Raw genomic sequence first — 27314 nt, forward strand, 5'->3', positions numbered from 1 at the left:
AGGCTCCCTGCTGAGCAGAGAGCCCGATGTGGGGCTCAATCCCAGGACCCTGGGATCAAGACCTGAGCCTAAGGCAGAGGCTTTAACCCACTGAGCCACCCAGGCGCCCCTGATACAGTATTTTTTAGAGCTCTTTGAACCCTGTAGTTGCAACTTCTGTTTTGGACGTTGGTGACCATGTTTGAAAATCTCCAAGAATTTGTTCGGGAAAATGCGAACCTTTATTTTTAAAGGGAGAGGATAACGTTTTTGCTTTCTAAGCTGTACTTGTCTGCATTAGAGCTTTGATAGGATCCTGATGGAAAGCCTAATTATCCTTGGCCCTAAAATGCCTAAAAAACTTAAAGGGAAAAACAGATTTAAATTACTGTAGTTCACTGTTTGGGGCTCATTCATCTTACTTTTTTGCAGCTATAGTGAGATACAATGATAATTAAAATATCAATGTGGAAAAGACAGGACTTCCTTGTTTATGACAAAGAGAAGTTGTAAATATTTTTGATAGTGTCATAAAGATGGCAAAAGGGAAGTTGTGCCAGGATCATGGAGCAGAAAGGCATTGCAAGCTTATGATGATACCAAAAATAGCAAGTGATGAAAAAAAAAGTATGACAATATTTAATAAGTGTTTTGATATTTTTAATGACTACTTCAGGAAATGAACACTATTGAGTAGACAAGTATAAAGCTATTTAAGATATTAAATTAAAATGCAAAGACCAAGAATTGATTGCACCAGATTGCACCATATTAAAGGGAAAAAAAATGAAGTAGCTATTTTAGATAAAGCCTTGAAGTAGATCTATTTTTAAAAATCATAACTATCCTGAATTAATACAAGTTAAGTTGGGGTAGATTCAAACCAGGGACTTAAAATTCATACTCTGAAATACATGAGCGTGAAGTTTATCTAAAAATTGCTTAGATAAATAATATGTTTCCATGAGAAAAGTTCATATAAATAAAAAAAGTCAGTGTGAAAAACTATAGTTAAATTAGGCAAGTTGGGACTTCTTGTATTATAATTCAGTTTTCATTTGGAGAATGCCAGAAAAAAGAATCTTATGTGTTTCTTAAGCTCTAAAATGCACAAATATTTCATTTTTCTTACCAGCAGAGAACAACATAGGAAAAAGGAACTTCTGGGGGTACATGGCATTTTTGCCCGTGATTAACCACTTAACATGCAGTGTGGACATTGCAACTAGCTTAATCATCATGAAGCAGGCAGTTACGGTTTTTCATTTGTTTATTTGTTAAGATAGATTAATAATACAATTAATAATAAAATTTATTTGTTAATGACAGGACGTGTATTCTTAGGACACTATCAGTAATCATTTTTAGTTGGAAAAATGTTTTGCTAGACTTATTTAGGTGTGCTGCTTTTTTTGCCCCAAGAAATTGTATAGTCCTTCATAAAAGAATTTTTCCCATTAGTCAAATATTGTAGGAAGAGAGAAAGCAAAGAAGAGGAATAAAAGATGGGGAATAAGTACGTAAAACAAGGAGGGGAAGATCTTTACAAAAGATTAGGGAACCGCTTCATAAAGAGGAGAAATGGGTAGTAGAGATCAAGAGAAATGCCAAAACCATTTTGTTGATATGGCCATATACTGGCTATCTACAGGAGAGCTTCTAAGTGCCACTGGACATTTGTGAACATTTGTGTGTGTGTGTGTGTGTGTGTGTGTGTGTGTGTGTGTGTGTAGAATGGGGGAATGAAGGGAAGGGAGGTATTGGTATTTATTTTTTTATTCTGGGTCAGTTTCCTATTGGATACAGTTACCACAGTTGTTAAGATTTTTTAAGAAAAGGAAAAGACTTTTGCAAATATTTTTTACTTTTGCAAATATATTTCATACAACACATCCGAGTTTATCCTACATATATTTTGATACAATTTGTCAACCCATAGTCCTCAAGAAGCAGAATCAGTGGTTGATAATTATTGTGCATCTGTGGTTGATTAACTCAGTTGGTTGAATCACGGAGCTAATGAGGCGAAAGCCTAGGTTTGCTCCCCATGTGGGCTGGTAAGTTTTTCTCTCTTCCTGAGCTACAGACTACCGTTCAGACTCAGGCCAACTACCCCATGGTTGCATGCTACTGACCATAAGGACATTGGACATCCAACAACATGCCTGGAAAAATCCCCAACTACACACCGTTATCTGCTTCCTAATGATTTAGCAGTAATATTCATGAAGCATCAATTATGTACTCAGTATTGCTACAAAGAATTCACAGGAAATTTTCTGTGGCCTAAGGACACATTAAGGAATAAGCAATACTAAGAATTATGTAAAGAGAACATATGGAAAAGAGACTAATTCATAACTGCCAATTGGATGTACTTCAAATTGCAAGTGAAGCAAAATTCCACATGTTGATTTTTTTTTTTCTTCAACAGCTAAGTGTCTTAATTTAAAAGATCTAATAAAAAAAAAAAAAAAAAAACACCCATAGGCTGGCGTCCCTTGAGTTCTGAACCAACCATGATGTAAGACAAAGAATGGGAAAGAAGAGGCAGACAGAAGGTGAAAATATCATATTTATTGTGGGTAAAGACTACATTAGAGAATGTAGCTTATCTCTGTAGGTGAATCAGAACTTACTCAGCTATTCAGACTAGAAAAACCAGGTCTCCCCTGTGGGACAGGCTCCATTTTGTTGCCTGATAGCTCTTTTTGTAGGACGGTCATCCCCCAAGAAAACAAGGCAGCAAGGAGGGTTGCTTTATGCATGGATAGTTTTTTCTTGCAGACCTGTCAATCAGATTGGGTCACTGGGAAGACTGACTAACAGGAGAGAGGCTGGATTGTTCTATATGAAGAGAACATCGGCAATGAAAAAGAATTCCTGCCACCCCCAACCTCACCTACACAAAATCTTTTCAATTGAATAAATGGCCAGTGTAAGATGAACAAGGGGGAAAATGCCAGAAAGTACAATGTACTATGTACATTGTAGTACACAAATACTCTTGAAATTTTAGAGAGTGTAGCTTGTAGTGGGTTGGTGCTTCCTCTGGTCTCCCAAATTTCTGAGAGTGGATGGGTCACATCATATCTACCACATTGTGACCATAAACATGGTCATAAAGAAATGCTTGAATAGGAAATATCTGCATACCATGATGGAAAAGTCATATGCAAGGTAAATATTTTGGTGAAATAATTCATTTTACTGATTTGCTATCACAATGTAAATTTAATCTAATGAAATATCCCCATGAAAATGTATCTTTTCACTGTGTGCCATGTTCACTCTTGAGGATTTGCAATACAACAATGCATTTCAGCCCTTGAGTGTTTGGCTTTATCAAAGTGTTTCCCATACTTTTAATAAGGAATGCCTTTGTAGCTGGTGTTTGGTTTTTGTGTGTGTGTGTGTGTGTGTATCTTTTTCATCCTTTACTTTCAAGCCATCTGTATTTTACATTAATGTCATTTCTTTTTTTTTTCTATTTTTTTTAAATTTTTTATTTTTTATAAACATATATTTTTATCCCCAGGGGTACAGGTCTGTGAATCACCAGATTTACACACTTCACAGCACTCACCAAAGCACATATCCTCCCCAATGTCCATAACCCCACCCCCTTCTCCCAACCCCCCTCACCCCAGCAACCCTCAGTTTGTTTTGTGAGATTAAGAGTCACTTATGGTGTGTCTCCCTCCCAAACCCATCTTGTTTCATTTATTCTTCTCCTACCCACTTAAGCCCCCATGTTGCATCACCACTTCCTCATATCAGGGAGATCATATGAGCGTTGTCTTTCTCTGCTTGACTTATTTCGCTAAGCATGATACGCTCTAGTTCCATCCATGTTGTCGCAAATGGCAAGATTTCATTTCTTTTGATGGCTGCATAGTATTCCATTTTGTATATATACCACATCTGCTTTATCCATTCATCTGTTGATGGACATTTGGTTTCTTTCCATAGTTTGGCTATTGTGGACATTGCTGCTATAAACATTGGGGTGCACGTGCCCCTTTGGATCACTATGTTTGTATCTTTAGGGTAAATACCCAGTAGTGCAATTTCTGGGTCATAGGGCAGTTCTATTTTCAACATTTTGAGGAACCTCCATGCTGTTTTCCAGAGTGGTTGCACCAACTTGCATTCCCACCAACAGTGTAGGAGGGTTCCCCTTTCTCCGCATCCTCGCCAGCATCTGTCATTTCCTGACTTGTTGATTTTAGCCATTCTGACTGTTGTGAGGTGACATCTCATTGTGGTTTTGATTTGTATTTCCCTGATGCCGAGTGATATGGAGCACTTTTTCATGTGTCTGTTGGCCATCTGGATGTCTTCTTTGCAGAAATGTCTGTTCATGTCCTCTGCCCATTTCTTAATTGGACTATTTGTTCTTTGCGTGTTGAGTTTGCTAAGTTCTTTATAGATTTTGGACACTAGTCCTTTATCTGATATGTTGGTGTTTGGTAATTTTAAGATTCAGAAATACTCATCGAAATGAGTATTAGCTAAAATTTTTGCAGTAAAATTTTATACTGTCTAGTCTATTATTGACAAAGAGAGAATTTATTCTCCAATTATGTCTCTTAAAAAAAGGGAAAGCATACCATATGGAAAAGAGCATTTTTTCATGTTGTAGAAATAATAAAACCTGTTTTGCGTTTATACTCTGTTGCAATCTATGGAGAAAGATGCTAGGAATATGTTTGTATTACTGCAACTGTTACTTTAAACATGAGTAACTACACACACACACACACACACACACACGATTTTTGTAAAGCTGATTCCACATTTGTTAATTTTTTTAGAATATTACTTTGGTCAATAAAGACATTCAACTTAAACCTTGATATAAAGCAGCGATTTTTTTTGTTTTTTCCTAAGGAGAAAAACCACCTTGGAAACTAAACTTGGCTATATAAGTGAGAATAACTCAGTATTCATTGGTTTGACAAATCTTTCAAGCTTCTCTTTTGTGCCAACACTCCTCAAAGCACCTGGGATAGAACAGTCAACAAAACAGACAAATCTTCCTGCCCTCATGGAATGTACATTCCAATAGGAGAAGCTCATCCCTCCTCTACTTCTCAAACATTTTGAAGTAAATCTCCTTCAAATTTAAATAAATAAAAATATTTGTCATTGTAGGATTAAAAGCCCTTGGATGGGTTTCTAAACCAAGTAAAAACAGAGGTAGGATTTGGGTTGGTTGAACCTGTTTGTGTACTCTTCTTCAGGGAGGCAAAGGATGATAAGATTATACCAGTACATTTTATGTATTTTAGAACCCATTGGAACCTCTCCTTGTGAAAACAAGCAATTAAATATTACTCTTGATCCTTCTTAGAACTTTTTTCTCTTCTGTTCTCTTCCCTATCTCGAGGAAACTTGTAGTAACCAATGTGTCTTAGCAACTTTTCTTATCTAATTCATCTGCATCGTATGACTGAATATAACTGAATTTTCAGTCATTAAAACAACAGACTAAAGTAATGATGCCAAACTTTATGATTCAAACTCTAACTCCTTTTCTTGTTATACTAACTTTATTTTTAATACACATGACATATTGCCCAAATATGAATCTTTATGATAACTATCAAGTGCAAACCTACACTTTCTGTCTAAACTCAAGACTTTTTCAACTACCCTGATTTAATATAGATTAAAACAGAAAATACGTTATTCCTTTAGTAAAGAAAAAATTTGGTAATAATCCCAGATTGATGATTCTCCATCACTATTCTAAATGGTAATTACTCTTTAAATATATGCATTATAGTCTAATAAGATAATTATATGTTTTCTTATGAAGTTTCTGGATTTCTGACTTTCCTTACGTGGACCTGTATTATATATTAATGAATATCTTTTAAAATGAATTATCAGACAACATACTTTAAATAAAATATTATTTAATTATGATAAAATAGATGTTTTGTTTGAAAATCTCTAAGAATTCTACCTGTTATTGTGGTTTACAAGAAAGTTTAACCTGAATTTATATATAAATATTGGTTAGATTTAGGTTTCAATCTCGAGCTTTCATTTAAGAATGATACATGGAGTTTTGTAAAATCTAAGATTCACAGACATTAAAATTAGTTCAATCTCTTTAATAATACATGTGGTCCTATTATTCTTATAATTTGATCTTTGGAAAAGTTATTAACAAAAATGTTTTAACTATATTTAAAAGGAATAAAATTTAATTGCAAAGATTCAAGATTATGTAGGAAAATCTGTAAGAAAAATGCTTTCTACAGAAGTAGGCCTTTTTTAATGAAAATAATCACCAAGTGCACCTTTTAATATGTTTATTTATTATGTTGATAAAACCAGATGACAGTAGACTTCAACTTGGATTCTTAAATGAATGCTTTTTCAGCAGTTATCTCAAAACAGAACTCTGAGCATTCCTCACATTCCTCACGCTCTTCTCTGCAGAAGGAAAACAGTCCAGAGAATCAGAATTCACCAAACTCAAAATTATTTACTCTTACTTTTTAGAAAAAAATTATTTATTTATTTGAGAGAGAGAGAGAAAAAACACGAGTAGGGGGGTGGGACACAGATGGAAAGAATCTCAAACAGACTCCCCCACCACTGAGTGCAGAGTCCCACGTGGGGTTCAGTCTCAGGACTCTGAGATCACGACCCAAGCTAAAACCAAGAATCCAACACTTAACAGACTAAGCCAACCAGGTGCCCCTTTTTACTGATTTTCAGTGAATTTTATCCTTCCTTCTCCCTCCCCCCCCCCCAAAAAAAGGCAAAAACAACCCAACATCTAGTTGTCTAAACAATACTAAGAAATATTTAACACAATTGTGCAGAAGAAACAATAGTCTGTGTCTGTGCCTCCACCTAGTGCCATTACCCCATAGGTGGTAAGGGTAGGAGGGGAGGAAAGAGAAGGAGAGACAGAGAGAGAGAGTGAAACAGAAAGGGAAAAATACAGCGACCTAAAAGATTTATTAAAAACAAAACAAACAAACAAACAAAAAAACAGCATGCCCAAAGAAAGAAAATTAGCCCTTCACTAAGAATCAGATGCCCCGGGTTGCTGGGTTTTCTATTCCAGATATATTACTTTAAGCAGGTATGTTAATTGCTCTGACCTTCAGTTCACTGATTTGTAGATGAGGATAATAACACCTGCTCTGCTTAACTTTTAAAGATGTGATAATTATCAAATGGTAGATGTAAAATATAGCTTCATATAAATGTACAATCATGGTTGTACCATTGATGTTCATAAGAAATGTTGCTGGGAAATACTGCTAGATTTTTTTTTTCAGTTAGGCATAAAGTTCTGAGGCTTAAAAAATAATATAGTAGCTAACTATATAATATTTACTATGTACTAGGCTTATTCTAACCCTTTTAGTTTAATTAATTCATTCTTTCATTAACCAAATAGGGTAATTATTTTTATTCCTGTTGTGAAGGAGAGAAAAGTCAGCATGCACTGATTAAATGACTTACCCAGGGTCACGATGCAAAAAGGGCATCAGAATATCTGGTCAACCCTGTATCAGCAGGGCAGTCTCTTCTATAGGATCCTTCCACACAGTTTTTCTGCCTCTGTTGAAACCTATCTAAGTAAATGAGAGGGACATATGGGTGTCCTTATGGTGGTGAGACTTCCTTCTGTAGCAAGTCCCCAGTCTTTAAAAAACACTTTCTTGGGGTGCCTGGGCGGTGCAGTCAGTTGAGCTTCCAATTCTTGATTCCCGCTCATGTCGTGATCTCAGGGCTGTGAGAGTGAGCTTCACGTCAGGCTCCACAATAAGCGTGGAGTCTGCTTGAGTTTTTTTCTCTCTTTCTCCTTCTGCCCCTCCGGCTCATGCTGTCTGTCTCTCTCTCTCAAAGAAATCTTAAAAAGCCTTTAAAAAAATAAAAATAAAAAGCACTTCCTTGACCTAAGTTGTTATTTAGTTCCCTATTACTAGCAAGCATGAATACCTACAACTGAAGAAAGAAAAATACTTCCACAGTTCACTACCCCTATTGAAGAAAGGAATTTTACTATGATTTGGAAAAATGATAGTGAAGGGAGTAGGAAGGGTCAAGTATGAAATCTGTTTTTAAATAGTGATAGGACTGTATAAATGTGATAGAACTGTATAAATGTATTCTTAGATGCTTATTATGTATATGGGGAAAAGAGTTTTGTAGTATTCTAAGCAATAAACCTTTTGAAATAAAACATATTGACCATGCTTGATCAACATATGTAGGAAACTTTTGTACATACACGTGCACATGTTAACATTTCAGAAGCTCAGGCTGAATAGTTAAGTAGATCTATTCTCTGCACCCTGGAAATTTATCTTTCAGGAACTACCTGAATATGTGCAGTTAAGTATAGTGAGCACTGATGCATAGTTTGTGAAGTGAATAAAGCAAGTGAAATTAGTCAAATCTGACCCCAAATCTGACAGCACTGTGCGCTTCTTTCTAAAATAGATTCTATTTTAAGTTGTTAGATTATTTAACCAAAGTATATATTTAACATATGTAAATACTACTTTTAAGTTTTGCCGATCTAGTTTCTTCTCTTCCTATGTTAAAATGAAAAAACAAATAATAAGATGTTCCTTTTCTTTAAAATTGAAAGCGTCATAAGGAATACTTTTAATCATTTAGCTGGAAGTAAATAACACTACACATACATACATATTCTTCTCTTTTCATATCATTTTCTGTTTTTAAATAATAAGAAAACATACATTTGGACAAACAATGCATGGAGTTTTTTAGAAATCAACTTCAAAATTATTTTGAAAACAGTTAAGGGTTGCAGGTCTACCTTGTGTCACACTTGAACTATTTAATCAAAATATTCAATGATCATTTTATTCATGTACATGCATCACATCTGAACTTTATCTTTTTCTTTTCTATCTTTGGTCTGAAGTTTGGTATGTGATTGACTAGAGCAGATACTACACCAGACACTTACTTCTTTTGGTGCCTTCTAGATAACATCACACTGTCAGACAAAGTTTGCAGCACACATCCCATCAAGTGCACGATTTTTTGTAATACTGAAAGCACAGAGTGAATTTTGAAATATGTAACAGAATTCTTCTTACTTTACAGATTTTAACTTTACCATCAGTGTGTACATCCACATAAAGCTCGTCTAAGTTTTGTTTTGACCCCTTCCCCACCAACATTCTCTTTACACTTATTCTCAATCAAATCCCACTTTTAAAGGTACTCATGTCTTAACTGTCATAACTTGCTTGAAGGTAAACTTCCGTCCTTATGTTAAAGAACTTTTTGTAAGACACCTGGGGGGCTCAGTCAGTTGAGCATCTGACTCTTGATTTCCACTCATGTCATGATCTCAGGATGCTGGGATTAAGCAGGGCATCTGCTTCAGAATTCTTTCTCTTCCTCTCCCCCCGCCACTCTCTCCCTCGATTTCTCAAATAAATAAATAAATAAATCTTTAAAAATAAGAACTTTTTGGCATGTTTTATCATTTCTGCAAGATTTAAGCTTTCTGAAGATATGGGCCTATTTCTTGCATAGCGCCTTACACATATGCAATACTCATTATTTATTAACTATTAAAGGAATGACGGCAACCTTGACACTGTTATAACGTTCTGGTTATTTTTTTCTGAGCCACAGCAGAATAAATCCAGTAAATAAGGAGTTGGCATAGACCCTGACAGATAGGAAAAAATTTACATCCTGACAACCTGACAAAGAAAGAAAAATAAATGAAGTTGTTGAAACCCAAATTATGAAATATGTTTGATACAATATGTAATACAATATAAATATATAAAAACCACATAGCTTATAGACAAATAACCAAAGTCTTTGTTAGAAAACTTGTGTTGACCTTATGCTATGCACACAATAGGCCACATAGACACTTGATGCTATGGCAAGTTAAGGAAGCACATTCTTTTTTTTTTTTTTAATAGATTTTTTAAAGAGCAGTTTTCTGTTCAGAGCAACATGGAGAGGAAGATATGGAGATTTGCAAAAAAACCACCTGCCCACCAGCACATGCACGGCGTCCCTCATTACCAACATCCCCCAGCAGAGCTGTGCATTTGTTACAGTTGATGAACAAATTGATACATCATTATCCCCCAAAGTCCATGAAGTTTAAATCAGGATTCACACTTGCTGTTGTACTTTCTCTGGGTTTGGACACATATATAATGGCATCTATTGTCATTATATTATATAGAGTAGCTTCACCATGCTGTGTGCTCATCATCACGTCCTTCCTTCTAACCTGCTGCTGTAAATATATGTGTGTAGGGTTTTGTGTGGACGTATGTTTTTAACTCCTTTGAGTGAATACCAATGAGCACAAGAGCATGTTTAGTTATAAGAAAAAAAAAATGTCTTCCAAAGTGGATCTACCATTTTGCATTCCCCCCAGCAGTGAATGAGCATTCCTATTGCTCCACATCCTTGACAGCACTTGGTGGTGTCAGTGTTTCAAATTTTGGCCCTTGTAGTAAGTGTAAGTTTTGTCTCAGTGTTGTTTTAATTTGCTTTTCTCTGGTAACTTATGATGCAGAACATCTTTTCATATGTTTATATACACCATCTCTACATCTTCTTTGATAAGGTTTCTCTTAAGGTCTTTCGCCCATTGTTTAATTAGGTTGGTTGTTTTCTTATTGTTGAATTTTAAAGTTCTTTATGTATATTGGATAACCTACACACACACACACACACACACACACACACACCCCTGTCAGATAGGTTATTTGCAAATATTTTCTCCCAGTAAGTGGCTTGTCTTTCCATTCTCTTAAGGCACCCTCTTCTTTGTGAAAAACTATTGTTGCTCCAGTATAGAACTGGGACACTATGTTTAACTGAAGTTCAATAACTAATTCATATTAATGACACCTAGAAAACTAAATCTACCTATAAAACAAAAATTGTAACAATATGTTCTGTTTGGTAAGTCAAAATATGCAATTATATATATATATATATATATACATATATATATATGTATATATATATATATATTTGTGTTTTGTTAATGGAATAAAGTTTCAATTCTGAAAATAATATGTGGAATATTCCCTTCATATAAAATCCATAGTTCTCTAAGATCTTTCTTACAGCCAAAGAAGTAGGGAACAATAGAAAAAAGAACCGATTAAACTGTGTTCAATTCATGTACAAATCACTTCACTCTATTTTTTTTTTTTTAGTTACACATAGCATTTTGGGAAATAAAAAAGCTCTTTATTCATGAAGGTAATATGAATAAAATTATCTTTGTTTTACTCACAAAATGAAGGTTGTTGATAAACAAACAACAAAAAACAATGTTGTCACTCATATTAACGTCATAATAGAAAAAAGATTGCTTGCAAAATATGAACAGTAAGTTCCTTCTGGAGCCCCTGACATAGTTTCAAATGTAAGCATCCCATGGAATTTTCATTCGGTTCTCCTGGAGAGATGTAAAGATTGATTGTAGTCCGACCACCAATATGGGAATAATCTGGAGAATTCCCATTATGGATCTGGAGTAAATTTGACACAATTGACTACAGATGTCAGCATATGAATAACCCATGTTTTGCTAATTCTGCCCACTCTTGGTTCAGCCACACCCATTTTAAGGAGAATCTGTCATCACACATACAGAAGATATCCAGACCTGTAGAATGGCACTACACCAGCATAACTACAAGTTAGTGGGAAGGTGGAGGGCAATTTTATCTGAAATCAAAATTATCTTAAAGTATCAGTAATACACAGTGCATGTGTGAGGATAAAATCAGGTTATATGTAACTTCTAAAGTAGAATGTGTTATCTATAATTAAGAACAAACATTGGAAAACGGTCTAGAGAGATGTGGTGAACAGAAAACTGAGGTGGAGACACTTGTATATTGTAGAATGAAGTACCTCTACCCTCCTGGGAATAGCATTAATTAATAATTACTCTGTTTTTGATTCACCAAGCATCCTTATATTATGCTGGGCATACTCACCTGACTGCAGAGAAACAGGCCTGTCAAATAATCCAGTGGCCAAAAGGGAATAATGAAGTCATGCCCTTCCCTACTGTACTGCCAGTATTGCCTTAGATCTAGGACTTGGTCTTAACTGGACACCATTGGCTTACGCTCTGCTTGTTTCCAAAAGCTTAACCCCTTACTTCTGGAGATGCAGTTGGTGAAGTTATATGAATATTTAATATCAAGTCAAGGAAACCCTCATGGTGCCCCCCATTAAGTAGAAACGAATGCCTTGGCTTTATGTCTTTGTTGCTTAACTCTAATAAAAACTCCCATTTTGCTAAGCAGAAGTTCTTGTAGCTCTTCCTTCCCATGAAAGCTAAACTTAGTTGATATATAAGGCATAGCTATTAAGTGTTCAAGAAAGATGCTAGACTTATAAGACTGCTTCGTATGTGAGCCTCACTTATATGTAAGTCCGGAAGTAAAGTATCATACATACTTAAGATAAATGCTCTTCTTCTTTAAAAAAAAAAAAATTCATGTACAAATCACTTCCACTCTATTTTTTTTTTAGTTACACATAGCATTTTGGGAAATAAAAAAGCTCTTTATTCATGAAGGTAATATGAATAAAATTATCTTTGTTTTACTCACAAAATGAAGGTTGTTGATAAACAAACAACAACAAAAAACAATGTTGTCACTCATATTAACATCATAATAGAAAAATATATATATATATATATATATATATATATATATTTAGGTGAGAGAGAGAGAGCAAGCTCTAGTGGGAGAGGGAGAGGGAGAGAGAGAATCCTAAGCAGACTCTAAGATGAGTGTAGAGCCTAAAAGAATCTGTTAATTACTTGTGGGCCAAATTTCTAGGTCTGAAGAGGCCAGATATCCAAAAGCAGCAGAAAAGGCATTTAAAATTACTTAGGTAGTATGCAATATGAAAATTGAATGTTACTCAAATTCTCTATTTTGGAAAAATAAAAATTGAAATATATAATTCCAGAGTTACTACAAAAGTAATGGTTAAAACCCTAAATCGCTTAAAATACCAGCGTTAACTACACACTTAAAAACTGCATTCTTCTCCCCAATGCGTGATGGGTAGCGTTATACCAGCAAAGATAACTAGACATGTGTTATCTTCTTCATGCTCATAAATATTGGATTAGAGAAGCTAATGTTAGAGTTATCAACTGAACCACACAAATTGCTTAGCACCAGACTTATAATTTGAGAATGCTCAATAAATACTAATACCTCTCTATTCATATCTATCTATTAAGGGTTTTTTTTTTAAGATTTTATTTATTTATTTGACAGACAGAGATCACAAGTAGGCAGAGAGGTGGGCAGAGAGAGAGAGAGGGGAGAAGTAGGCTTCTCGCTGAGCAGAAAGCCCAATGCAGGGCTCGATCCCAGGACCCTGAGACCATGACCTGAGCTGAAGGCAGAGGCTTTAACCCACTGAGCCACTCAGGCACCCCCATTAAAGGGTTTTAACATGATTTTTAAGTATACATATTAACTCATATCAGTATGGTAAAACCTCACCTTACTTTATTATATTTATATTATAATCATATCTATTAAATTAATTAATAATTAATTATATTTATTAATTATTAATTAATTAATAATGATATTTATTTGAAACCTCTCATTCCAATTGAAATGTTTTCATCAGCTTCCATTTGATAAAAAAAGATAATGAATGGTCTTGAGTTCTTAATGTGCCTTGGTTTTTAGTTATTGTAAGGGTAAAAATAATAATCAATTTAAATTTCTTTAGTAATTATTTGAAGTTATTTAATTCCAAAAAAGGCTTTGTTCTTTGTTTATTCATTCTAATTCTATAAAGAAATTCTAGGCAATATTATTTGAGGACTCCATTTATATGATTTAATGACTACATTCTATAGTGTCTCTAAGAACAATTTGTGGAAAAAATCTTATTTTTTATGAAAATAATAATTCTATTAGAAGCCTACCCCTTCACCCCCATGGCCTCAATGAAGTATTTTGACTACAAGAATATACAAGTTATTGTATATTATCCTTACTCCCATCTAGGTTTTGCTTTTAAATTTCACTTTGTGTTTGATGTGGTTTTATTTTCTTCAGACTTAAGCTTTATTTTGTGAAAACATAAACTGAGGCATATGAAAAAATTTTAATCATTTATTTGGGCAAAAATCGTTTCACATCAGGAAGGACCAAACCAAAAGTGGTTAGAAACTCTCAAAAGTGCTCCGCCAATAGGAACTAAGGGAAAGACCTTTATAGAGAAGACACTGAAATAAAGCAAGAAATTATTTGATTGGCTATTGCTTAAGTAGTTGCTATATTTGGAAAAGCCTAGTTGTTGGCTTGTGATTGGGCATCCTTGGGTAAGTTGAAGCATTACATGCTTAGGTTTGGGATTGCTTATGAAGGCTACTCAGACATTAAGCCACCTCAGTTTAATGGCTTCCTTGTTTAACTAATTTAACAATTTCAGTATGTTTTTTTATTGTCATGAGCTCCTTTTCTTTTCTGCTTTTTAATGCCATCTCTTCTTACCACCCCACTACCCAATCACCACTGTGCAAGTGCCACCTGCAACCACAGCATACCAGTTTCTTTTTCTCCACTCTTATTGAGGAACACTTGGCATACCTCAGCTCTTTAAGCCAAAGGCATCTAGCATGGTAGTTTGATTTACATATATTATAAAATGGTTGCCACAAGTTGTTCCACTAATATTTATCTTCTCATAGAGATGCAGTAAAAAGAAAAGAAAGAGTAGGGGTTGGGGGTTGGTCCTTGTGATGAGAACTCTTACAGTTTCCTCTGAAAAACGTCCTATCCATGCCACAGCACCCACCCTGTTTCTGTCCTTTTTTTTTTCCCCCCAACTTTCCAACTTCTGGTTCAAATAAGTTAGAATCTTTCAAGTAGTTTGCTCATGCAATTTCCTCTTTTAAAGATTCTCAGAGCATGGATCACTAAAGAGGCACAGTAAAAGGCAGCATTATTTCTTACCAAAATTTTGAAGAAATTTAAACAAAAGTTGATGTTTATTCAATTTTCTACTTTGTCCCAAGCGCCACATTTTAACAATAAAACTTGTGTTTATATCCCTTGATATGGTGAGCAAGGAAAACATAGATGGAAAGACGGTGATGGGGGAATTCCTAAAAATGGGAGCAGCTTCTGAAATGTAGGAGACATTCAAGTAGAGAAAAAAGAAATGAAACTGACTCATGCAATAGATGAGTCCAAAAAAGTAATTTGGCTGGGAGGTCAGCAAACTGTAGCCCCTGGGCTAAATCCAGGACCTGTTTTTGTAGTCTACTTGCTAAGAATGATTTTTTATATTTAATATATGTGTGGAAAATCAAGCAAACTTATTTGTATGTAAAAATTGATGAATTACAATTTTGTTGTCCAGAAATAAAGTATACTGGAACCCTACCATTTTCCTTCATTTCATGCATTGTTGGTGACTCCTTTCATGCTCTAATAGCAGAGTCAAGCAGTTGCAATAAAGAGCTTATGACATACAACACCTAAAACTTTTCTTATCTAGCCCTCTACAGAAAAGCCTGCTGACCCTTGGTTTAGAACATTTCCCTAAGCTAATTTTTCCTAGCTGATCAAATCAGTGTGCATTGACTGACATTCTGGGATTTCAAGTTTAAATAAACCACTAATCAGCTGGTACATTCTGATTTTTCCAGGAGTGTTTTCTTGACAATCACACAAGAACAGTGCTCACAGTCAGTAAGAGCAGACGCCTTGGTGTATTTGTTCCTTTAAAAGAAAAAATAAAAGATAAACTGTTTATTTTGTTATTTTGAGATAACTAACATTTTATGTTTTAAGACATTAAACAGAAAGATACCATGTATTATTTATTGGGTTTTCTCCAGTGGTAACATCTTGAAAACTGTAGTACAGTATCACAACTTAGATACTGACATGAATACACTCAAGATCCAAGATATTTCCATCACCATGAGGATTCCTCATGCTGCCCTTCTACTGTCACACCCCTTCCATCGCACTCCCACCCCTGCCTTAACAACCCTTACACACTAATCTGTTTTTCATTTCTATATTTTTATTATTCAAGAATTTGGAAATTAGTTATATGGAATGTAACCTTTGGAGTTGCAGCGTAATCTCGGGTCACTCAGCATAATTCTCTTGAAATCATCCAGGTTGCTGAGCATATCAACACTTGGTTCTTCTTTTTTGCTGAGTAGTATCACATCCTATGGATGTGCCATAGTTTGTTTGTGACTACTCATCAGCTAAAGGACATCTGGGCTGTTTCCAGTTTGGAGCTATTAGGAAAAGAATTTCTGTAAATATTCATGTACAGGTTTTTGCATGAATATAAATTTTCATTTCTTTGGGATACATGCCCAAGAGCCAAATTGCTGGGTTGTATGGTAAGCATATGTTTTGTTTTGTTTTCTTTTCTTTTTTCTGGGGGGGTGGGAGGAGGTTTGGGGGAGAGAGTAGGTGAGGAGGAGAAGATGAGAGAGGACAAGAATCTTAAGCAGGCTCAACATCCAGCATGGAGCCTGACACAGGGCTCAGTCTCATCTCCCTGAGACCAAGACCTGAGCCAAAATCAGGAGTCAGACACTTAACCAACTGAACCACCCAGGCGTATGCTTAGTTTTTAAAAGAAAATGACAGATTGTTTTCCAGAGTTGCTGTACCATATTACATTCTCATCATCGATAACATGAGTGATCCAATATCCTCACCAATGTTTGGGGTTGTCACTATTTTGCTTTGTTTCATTTTAGCTCTTCTAATAGGGGTGTAGTGCTATCACATGGTTTTAATCCACATTTTTCTAATGGCTAATGCTGTTCAGCGTCTTTTAATGTGTTTACTTGCCATCTGTATATCCTCTTGGATGAAATGTCTCTTCTTATCACTTGCCCATTTTCCATTTGGATTATTTGATTTTTTTTTTTTTTTTTTTTTTTTTTTACTGTCGAGTTGTGAGAGTTCTTTATATTGTTTAGATACTTGTCCTTTGTCAGATATGTGGTTTGAAAATATTTTCTTCCAATCTGCAGCTTGTCTTTTCACCCTTTTAATGGACTTTTTTATGGAGCAAAAGTTTTTAATTTTGACAAAGACAATTTATCAGTTTTTATGGATTGTGATTTTTGTGTCAATTGTAGGAACATTTGACCTAGCCCTAGATCCCAAAGATTCTCTTTGAGGTTATTACCTCAAAGTTTTATACTTTTATGTTTACATGTAAACATAAAAGTATATTTTATATTCATTGTAATATAATTCATTGTAATATAATTATATTCATTTTATATTCATTGTAATAGCATTGATCAAAATGAATTCATTTGGTATTCATGTAGATGTCACATGTACTTCCATAGGTGTTTCATTGTAAATTAGCATTTCTCAGAGGACACTTAAAATAAGTGTTACTGAAAGTCCTTATTACATATATTGCCGAGATTAGTACATTAAGGATCATATACTTACATAGTACTAATGCATTTCTGCCACTTAAAATACTGCATTACCCATTTCTGATATCTAGCAAATATCTAATATCTCAGAGTGGTTGTAATCCACTCTGAGTTCATTTTTGTATAGGATGTATAAATTTTGTATAGATATAAGTAAAATTTCTTTTTGTGCCTGTGGATGATCAATCACTCCATTACCATTTGTTGAAAAGACTACATTACCTCCATTGAATTGGTTTTGCATCTTTGTCAAGAATCAAATGGTCATATTTGTGTGGGTCTATTTCTAGCTTCCCTGTTCTGTTTCATTGATTGACATGCTTATTTCACTGAAATACCTAAGTCTTGATTACAATCAAATGGTAATCTATTGTTATATTTACTATTAATGACACACTATTTTATAGATATATAATATTAAACCCAGTGTCAGTAAATTAAATAATATACTATTACATAATACATCTTGAAATTGGACAATTCCTCCCAATATATTTTTTCTGAAATTGTTTTAGCTATTCTAGTTCCTTCCTTTGCATTTCAGTATAAAGTTTAGAAATAATTTTATCTATTGCTACCAAAAATTTCCCCTTATATCCATTTGAGAAGAATTGACATCTTTACTATGTTGAGACTTGCAATCCATGAACATGGTATGTCTTTCCAAATCTCTTAGGTTTCTTTCATCAGCATTTTATAGTTTTCAGCATACAAGCTCCATACATTTTTTAGACCTATACTTAAGTGTTTACATTTTGAATTATTTTAAATTAATGTTGTATTTATGTTTCTATGTTTTATTTCCTTTTTCTTTTCACCTTATTACTCCAGCTAGAATAAAACTCAAAGCATTAAACTGAATAGATGGTAAAAGTGAATGTCCTTGACTTATTGCTGATCTTATGGGGACAGCATTTAGTTTTTTTACCATTAAGTAGAATGCTTACTATAGCATTTTCTTTTTTAAAAATAGAAGATCTTTGTCAAATTGAGATGTTTCCCTCTATTCCTAGTTGTCAGAGTTTCCAATCATGAATGGGTCCTGAATTTTTCTTCATCTATCAATATCATCATATGATAATTCTTCTTTAGCCTATTTATGGTGGATTATATTGATTGATTTTCAGAATATTGAACCACTTGCATCCATGGAATAGCCTTCAACTGATCATGGCATATAATTCTTTTTATATATTGCTGAATGCTATTTATGGGATACAGTATTAAAGATTTTAAATCAGTGTTTGTGAGGGATATTGGTCTATGTGTTTCTCTTTTTCTGATATTTGTGTTCACTATCAGGATAATATTCGTCTCATAAATAAATTGGAAATTGTCCCCTCTAGTATTTTCTAAAAAAAAAAAAGTGTAGAATATGTGTGTGCTAAGTCTCCTTTAAATATTTGTTGGAATTATCCAACAAAACCATCTAGGCTTGGAGTTTTCTTTTTAAGAGAGTTCTTTTTAATTACAAATTCAATTTCCTCGATAGATACATGGTTATGCAAATAATCTAATTCATATTCGGTGAGTTGAGGTAATTTGTATTATTGAACAATTGGTCCACTCTATCTAAGTTGTCTAAGTTCTGTGTTTAGGGCTTGTAGTTTTCCATTATTGTCTTTAGATGTCTGTAGTGATATGCCTATTTCACTCCTGATTCGCAATTTGTGTCTTTTCTCTTTTTTATTTGTCAGTCATGTTGGAAGCTTGGCAAGAAGTTTATCTATCTTTTCAAAGAACAAACTCATGGATACATTGATTTTCTCTACTGTTTTACTGTTTTTCAGTTTCATTTATTTGTGCTATTATTATTATTTTGTTATTATTATTTTACTATTATATTATTTTATTATTTTTATTTTATTTTATGTATTTTTTATTATTTATAATATTATTATTATTATTATTATTATTTTACCTTTTTAAAATAAAAATATTTACCTATTTTACTTAATTTTACACTTCTTTTTCTTGATTCCTGAGATTGGAGTATGGATTCTTGTTTTGAGACTTTTCTCTTTTCTGATATATTCAATTAGTACTATCAGTTTCCCTCTGAGTACTGCGAATGTGTCCCACAAATTTTGCTATGTTCTATTTTAATTTTAATTCTCTTCTTTGATTTCCTCTTTGATCTATGGCTATTTATAAGTGCGTTAATTAGCTTCCAAATGTTTAGAGATTTTTCTTTTGTATTTCTATTATTGGTTTCTGGTTTGATTCCATTTTGGTCAGAAAACACACTCTGTAGGATTTCAGTTTTGTTGATAATTGCTTTACGGACCAGGATATGACCTATCTTGGAATATATTTTTGGGCATTGGAACAGAATGTAAGTTCTTTTATTGTTGGGTGTATGGTCTAAAAATATCAATTAGATCCTGTTTGTTGATGATATTAAGTTCTATATACTTGCTAATTTTCTATCAGTTGTAGTAGGTATGTTGAAGTTTACAACTATAACCATGGATTTGTCTATTTTTTTTTTCTATTTTACCAGGTTTTATTCCACACATTTTGTAGCTCTTTCGTGTATACCCATTCAGGGTTGTTATGTTTTCTTCTTGGGTATTCCTTCTTATCATGTAATAATGTATATTTCTGTCTCTGGTAAATTTTTTGCTTTGAAGTTCTTTTATTTGATACTAATGTTATTCCTGTTTTATTTGATCAATGTTTGCATAAGACATAGATATAATGTATATGAATTACATGTAATACATATATGTGTATATAAATATATATAACATATTCATGTGTATATATGTGTACATATATGTAAAAACATATGTTGTTTCCATGTTTTTACTTTAAATCTGTGTATATCATTGTCTTTGAATTGCATTCCTTTTGGACAGTAGATAATTAAGCCACATTTTTTTAAAATCCACTAAGCATATCTCTGTCATTTAATTTGTGTATCCAGACGTATTACATTCAATTAAAAATTTTTTTGAGAGAGAGAGAGTGGAGGTGGGGGCAGAGAGAGAGAGAAACTTAAACTGGCTCCAGCCCAGCTCAGAGCCCCACGTGGGCCCAATCTCATGACCCTGAGATCATGACCTGAGCTGAATCAAGAGTCAGAGGCTTAACCAACTGAGCCATCCAGGTATCCCTCAATTTAATTATTGATATGTTATGGCTTAAGCCTGCCAGTTGAGTCTATGTTTTTTTCTCTTTGTTTTTCATATCACCTGCCTCCTTGTATGTTATTTAAATACTTTTTAGAATTTTTAGAATTTCCTCTTCCTAGTATTTTTCAGTGTATTTCTTTGTGTAGTTTTTTAGAGGTTGCTTTATGTATTAGATTTTATATACATAACATCACAGTATACTGGTGTCTTCATTTTACTTGTTCAAGTAAAGTACAGAAACTTTACCTCCCTTTTTTTACCTTTAATCCATACCCATTTATAATGAGCTTAAGTGTTTCCTCTACATACACTTAGAGCCACATCAGACATTGTTAAATTTTTGTATCTGCCATCAAACATAATTTAGAAAACCTCAGAGAAGGAAAGTCTATTATTTTTACTCATATTTTTGTTACTGAATTCTTTATTCTTTTCTAGGGGTCCAAGATTCTTCTTTTATTATCTCCTTTCTGTTTAGACAACTTCCTTAACTATTCTTTCAAGGTGGGGCTACGATTGAAGAGTTCTAATATTCATCCTTCATCTGATAATGTCTTGATTTCCACCTCATCCCTAAAGGATATTTTCCATGGACATGGGATTCTGGATTGACAGTTCTTTCTCTCACCCATTAAAAATGTTGTACTCCTGGGACGCCTGGGTGGCTCAGTTGGTTAAGCAGCTGCCTTCGGCTCAGGTCATGATCCCAGCGTCCTGGGATCGAGTCCCACATCCGGCTCCTTGCTCCGCAGGGAACCTGCTTCTCCCTCTGACTCTGCCTTCCACTCTGTCTGCCTGTGCTCGCTCTCGCTCGCTCTCTCTCTGACAAATAAATAAATAAAATCTTTAAAAAAAAAAAAATGTTGTACTCCTTACTTCTGACCTCCCTGTTTCTGATGAGAAATTTACTTACCAAAATTGTTTTTCCTCTGAAGGAAGATTATATTTTTTCTCTTACTGCTTTGAAGATTTTTTCTTTGTCTTTAGTTTTCAGAAGTTTGACCAAGATATGTTTTGGTTATGAATGCCTTTGTTTCCTCTTGCTTGTGGTTTGCTCAGCCTCTTAAATCTACATGCCTTTTACTAAATTTGGGGAGTTTAGGGCCATTATTTTTTTAGCATGTTTTATGACTTGTCCTCTCTCCTTTCTCTTTCTGGGACTCCAATGGCACAAATCTTTTATCTTTTATTATAGTTCCACAGTGGCCTGAGTCTCTCTTTACTTTTTTTTTTTTTTTTTTTTAAAGTGTATTTTCTCTATGTGGTTCAGACTGGATCATTTTTATTGTTCTCTCTCCTTCTGAACTGGCTCTTTCCTTTGCCTCTTTCATTTTTTTTTTTAAAGATTTTATTTATTTATTTGACAGAGAGAAATCACAAGTACACTGAGAGGCAGGCAGAGAGAGAGAGAAGGAAGCAGGCTCCCCGCTGAGCAGAGAGCCCGATGCGGGACTCGATCCCAGGACCCTGAGATCATGACCTGAGCCGAAGGCAGCGGCTTAACCCACTGAGCCACCCAGGCGCCCCGCCTCTTTCATTTTTTTATTTATCATAGTTATCATACTTGTCAGTTCTCAAATTTCTATCTGCTTATTCTAGAGAGCTTTTATTTCTTTGATAAGGTTTTTTGTTTGTTTCCACAATGTTCATAATTTCTCATCAAAGCATTTTCACGATAGCTGCTTTAAAATCTTTGTAAGATAATTCTAAAATTTCTCTTATCTTGGTGTTCAGAGGTATTGATGTCTCTTTATATTCAGTTTGAGGTGTTTCTGCTTCTTTTTATGACAAGTGATTTTCCATTGAAACCTGGACATTTTGTGTATTATGAGACTCTGGATATTATTTAAACCTTCTATTTTAGCTAGCTTCCTCTGACACTACTCCAGCAGAGAAAGGGGGTACACCTTGTCATTGCCAGGTATAGCACTGACACCTGAGTGGGAAGGCTCTGTTTTCCTGCTGGGTGGGGGTGAGAGTTCCTATTCCCCAGGAGGCCTCCACTGATACTTTCCTAGCTAGGAGGGATATCAATGGTTTGTTACTGACCTTGTCATGGCCTCTGCTGTCACCTTACAGATTGGGAAATTGTAGGGTTGGACAGTTTCTAATGTCCTGGACCTCCATTAGGCTTCCTCTGTCTAATGCAACCATAGTAAGGAAGGAGAAAGTCACCTCAGTATTGTAGGGTTCAGGTTGAAGTCCAGGATCCCTATGTAAGCTCCACTGCCATTACATTGGGTTAGGGTAGGGAACTTGTTATCCCTTGACAGGGACTAAAGTTCCAGTTTCCTACTCAGACTTCCTTACCCCATTCTATGGTTGGGGAGAGGAAGTTGGGATGCTTTGTTCTAGGCTACCAAGTGTCTTCAGGAGACTTTTCAATGGACCTTTGCAGGTATGGGGGTGGCTGTTTTTGTGGTATCTGACTAGAGCAAAGTAGTATTGCCCCAGTGCTTTCTGTCTTTCTAGGCTGCTCCTTTCTTGGTCTTTTGGCATCAAAGAACAGGTTTTTCTTGAGGCTTCTCTGGTCTGCACCAATTGGTGTCTCTGGGTTGCTGGTTTCTTCCACTCCAAGTTTTGGATAGATGAGGTAAAAATAAAATCCAGGGAACTCACCTCAGTGTTGTTCCTTGGGTTCTGAAGTCCCTGGCTGTTCTTTCCTCTACTCTCTATTGTTCAGAATCTCCTGATATTTGTTTTATGTACTATGTCCAGAGTTTTTAGTTGCACCTAGCAGGAAGATTAGGAAAAACTGTCTACCACATTTTCCTGGAAGTGAATCCTCCCATTTCCTTTTTTTTTTCTTTTTTCTTTATTTATTCTTTATTTGGCAGGATAGCATACAATTTTTGCCCTGTTTTCTATAGGAAACTTAAACAGAATTAAGAAAAAGTAACTAATAAATTTTCCATTAAGAAGAAAATTTGAGACAAAGAACCCATGTCTATCCGTAATGTACTTTTCAATATCCATTTCATTTCTACCTTCCAATTTCTTCTAGTTTGTTTCTTGACTACTTTAGCAACAATAAATGCTCCTTTAGTGTTTTATGGCAACTCTTACATTTAGAAGTAAGCTTTTTTCACTAGAAAATTCTCATTGAATGACTTCTGCGTGGGGGCATGTTCACGTGATTCATTGCTGTTCCCCTGTGCCTGTCACAAGGCCAACGCACATATGAGTTCTTAATAAATATCTGCTGAATAAGGGGATGAGAACTGAAAATTTAAATTTTTCATTCTATGAGAGCTTATCTCCTTTATTCTTGCTGTGCTGGAGCAGGGGACACATGTGTCTGCCGCCTGTGCTTGATTCCCACTGGGCACCCTAAGCATGTGCTTAGGGCATTAGCAAAATTTGCCCGGAATTCCTCAATCTAGAATAAAGCAATTTTAATTTCAGCACACGTGTCAGTTTTTGCTTTATGGTGTAGCACTGTTTGAATTTTGAATTACAAATGAAGAGGACACCAGAATGGTTCCCGTGTGTGTATGTGTGTGCACCCGTGCACATTCGCTCCTGTCACTTCTAAAGAAAGTGACCTAAAGAACATGACACAAAAAGACCACAGACTGTTTTTACAGTCTGTTTCCTAGATCCTGGAATCTTTATGTGTGTGTGTTGGGGGGTGGGGGATGATGAGTTTTTAAGCTAATCATGGTTTGATGATCTTTTAAAATCTTTGTCCTGTGATGTGCAATGTGTGGGCATGCATACATGGCGGCGGGTAATGTTAGTCCATCATTTTGTGAAGTCCTGAATATAATTTTAAATTTTTTGCAAGTAACGATACTTGAGATACAAATCTCCCATCCTTGAACCGTTTTTAAATGGAGGTAATAGAACATGATTCTTCTTAGTACCCCTGAGTATGTTTGGTTTAAATACTCATCATAATACTCGCTTTCCCGTTTGGCTTTAGAGTCTGCTTAAAGTAATGGTGAAAGATTGAATTCACTATAGTTTGGTTAGGAAGTCTGGAAATGTTCGTCCACCGACACTTTCGTCGCCTGCTGGAATGGAAATTCACTGGGGCGGGGGGACCATTTCATTTTATTGCCTAAGAGGTGTTGATAACATACCCTACATCTTTCCAAGGCATCTTTCGTGCCAAACCGACAAACTGTAGCTAGTGAAGGAACAGAAAGAGCACTTCTTACATGAGTCACTCTCAGCAAACTTACACAGCAGCTGTGCTAGGTACTGATGAGGATTACCACAGAACCCAGTTGCAAGATTTTGTGTGGTCGAGGAGACAACTGCCTCTCTCCGGGGACCACTTCGAAGGGGGTGGCTATAATGCATCCCTACTGTTGTGGGTGGATTTTGTGGCCAGGCAGTACAAAATCAGTGCCAGATAAAATCAGAAAGTAAGAGAAAGCGAGAAGAATCTCACAGATTTTAAACCTTAATGTGAGAGACTACAACAAATGTCCTGAGCTTGTTGCATTTACTAGTTAGAAAAAAGGAGACGGAGGAAGGGATGCGTTTAACTCAGAAAACTTGCAGGGCTTCGGTCTTTTCATTTGAGAACCATTTGGGTGTGTTGTGAAATCAAGTTGCAGAGTAGGCATGTTCAGACCTCTATTTGCTACAGTTAGTAGGAAAGATTCCCCCCCCCCCACCTTAAATAAAAGAAGCCAGAGTTTTCTGTGCAAACTGAAACAGGCGTTGCAAGAATCAGATTCACTTTGGACGAGTCTTCACATTCCAAGTCATCATTGCATTAGGCAGCACAATTCCATCTCTGGTTGATGGGCAGAAAAAGTGGGCAGCTTGCCAGGTAGACGTTTCCATGACTCCCAGCCCCCAAAGGTGATGCGTTTTTCAGCTAATTCAATGAAGAGTGGGCTGAACTTTGGGTCTAAACGAGACAATAGCTGCCTTCGCAGTATCAGCAGAATGGTTGATGGGAATGCACTCTACATTTGGCAGAGAATCATGTGACCTTACGACTGAGATTTTGTGATGGTGCCAACGGAGACTTGGAAAGCAGCAACCGTCCTGACTTTTTTCTTCTTTTCTAGCATGGCTCAGAAAATGGTGGATCTTAATACTTGACTTTAGCCAGACTCAGCAAGCGACTGAGCTTTGAAGCACAACTTCGCCTTTATTCTGGGTTTTTGGCAGGCCACCAGGAGGCTGTCCCTTTCACGCCTGATAAATTCTGCTGCTTATCTCTAAATAGGAAAAAAAAAAAAAAAAAGAAAAATATAAATAGAATATTGAGGCATAACAAGTGAATCCTAAAATTGTATGTGCTTTTTGTTTTTTGGCTTTTCTTACTGCTGATTTTTTTTTTTTTTTTAATGTTAATACCCTTTCTGCTTGCTGAAGAATCCAAGTACTTTTTTTTTTTTTTTTTTTTTTTTGGTTTATAATGAACAGGCATTTGAACAGGGCAAACAGGACGGCCGCAGCACTGAGCATGAGATCATTGCAGCCGTGTAGCAAACTGGCACCCTGCCTTCTCACCCTTTTGGTTCAGGAGACAAACGTGTGCAATCCTCATTTCTAAAGTCAGCTCAGCCTGGAAGGATTCCTGGTCTCTCCTACCTTCTACCATTCCGCTGCCAGGGACAGCAAGGATTGGTGCAGCTTCTGCGCAGTGCTTTGTGCCTGGAATACCGAGAAGGAAGAAAAAGAAGACAAGCACCCTGATCCTTTTTTCCAAGAAATAACAGGAGCCCCGAAGAGAAAAAAAAAAAAAAAAAAATCTGAGTTTGTCCTACTCCATGCAAGAGTGCTGAAAAAAAATGAGACGCTCCTGCTCAAAAACAAAAACAAAAACAAACAAACAAAAATCCAAACCAAAACAAACCAAAAAAAAGCAAACATTGGCTTGTATACCTACAGAGACATCGGGCTTTGTAAAGCAGCTTTGTAAGGCAACATAACCAAATGAGCCTTCCTTATTTTTATTATTTCAAAACTATGGCATAATTAGCAATGTATTGCACTTGGTGAAATCGCACCTTTCATATCAGGTATAACTTTTTTTGTTGTTTCTTTTTAAGCCTACTCTTAGATAAAAGGGGATCCTTGAACTTTCAATGTACTCTTATTTAGCTCATCACCCACTTTACTCTTATTAACTTCTTCCTTTTGCTCTCTTGCTCTAATCCTGACTAGAATAGAAACTTACGTAAAAATAGAAAAATGTCTATGGAAAAGATGGTACATGTTTTATTTGGGTTATATGTCGAAGTCTGGAGAGACATTAATATGTTATCTGTGCTTTTCGTGTACAGTATTAGTTTTTGCTATCTAAGAAAAGTGAACATTTAATCCTAGTTGTTTAAAGAAACTAAATCTTTTATTTGCTGTGACTCATAATTTGAAATGTGAAAGAAGAAACTTTTTGGACTTCTAAAAAAGGATCATATTAGGAGATACAGTAAACTGGTGAGAAATAAAATTAGTTTGGGGAAGTTGTATTTAAATTATTTACCAGGATTTTAGTATAACCGAAGTAAGGATGAAAAGATCATGTTCTCAGTTGCTAAGTAGAAAAGAAGCTTGTTCCACAATAATACTCTCTTTTAAAATATATTTTAAAAGAAGCATTTGTCTTAGGGCAGTTGCAGAGAGCGTTGGAAATATCCATTAAGTATTTCAGTGGAAAAAGTACATACAAACTTGTTTTAAGTTTAAAGCAATGATTGGCTCAGCAGATAAATGCATTGCAT

Source organism: Mustela nigripes, chromosome 2 (genome assembly GCF_022355385.1).
Source record: "Mustela nigripes isolate SB6536 chromosome 2, MUSNIG.SB6536, whole genome shotgun sequence".
NCBI lineage: Eukaryota > Metazoa > Chordata > Mammalia > Carnivora > Mustelidae > Mustela > Mustela nigripes.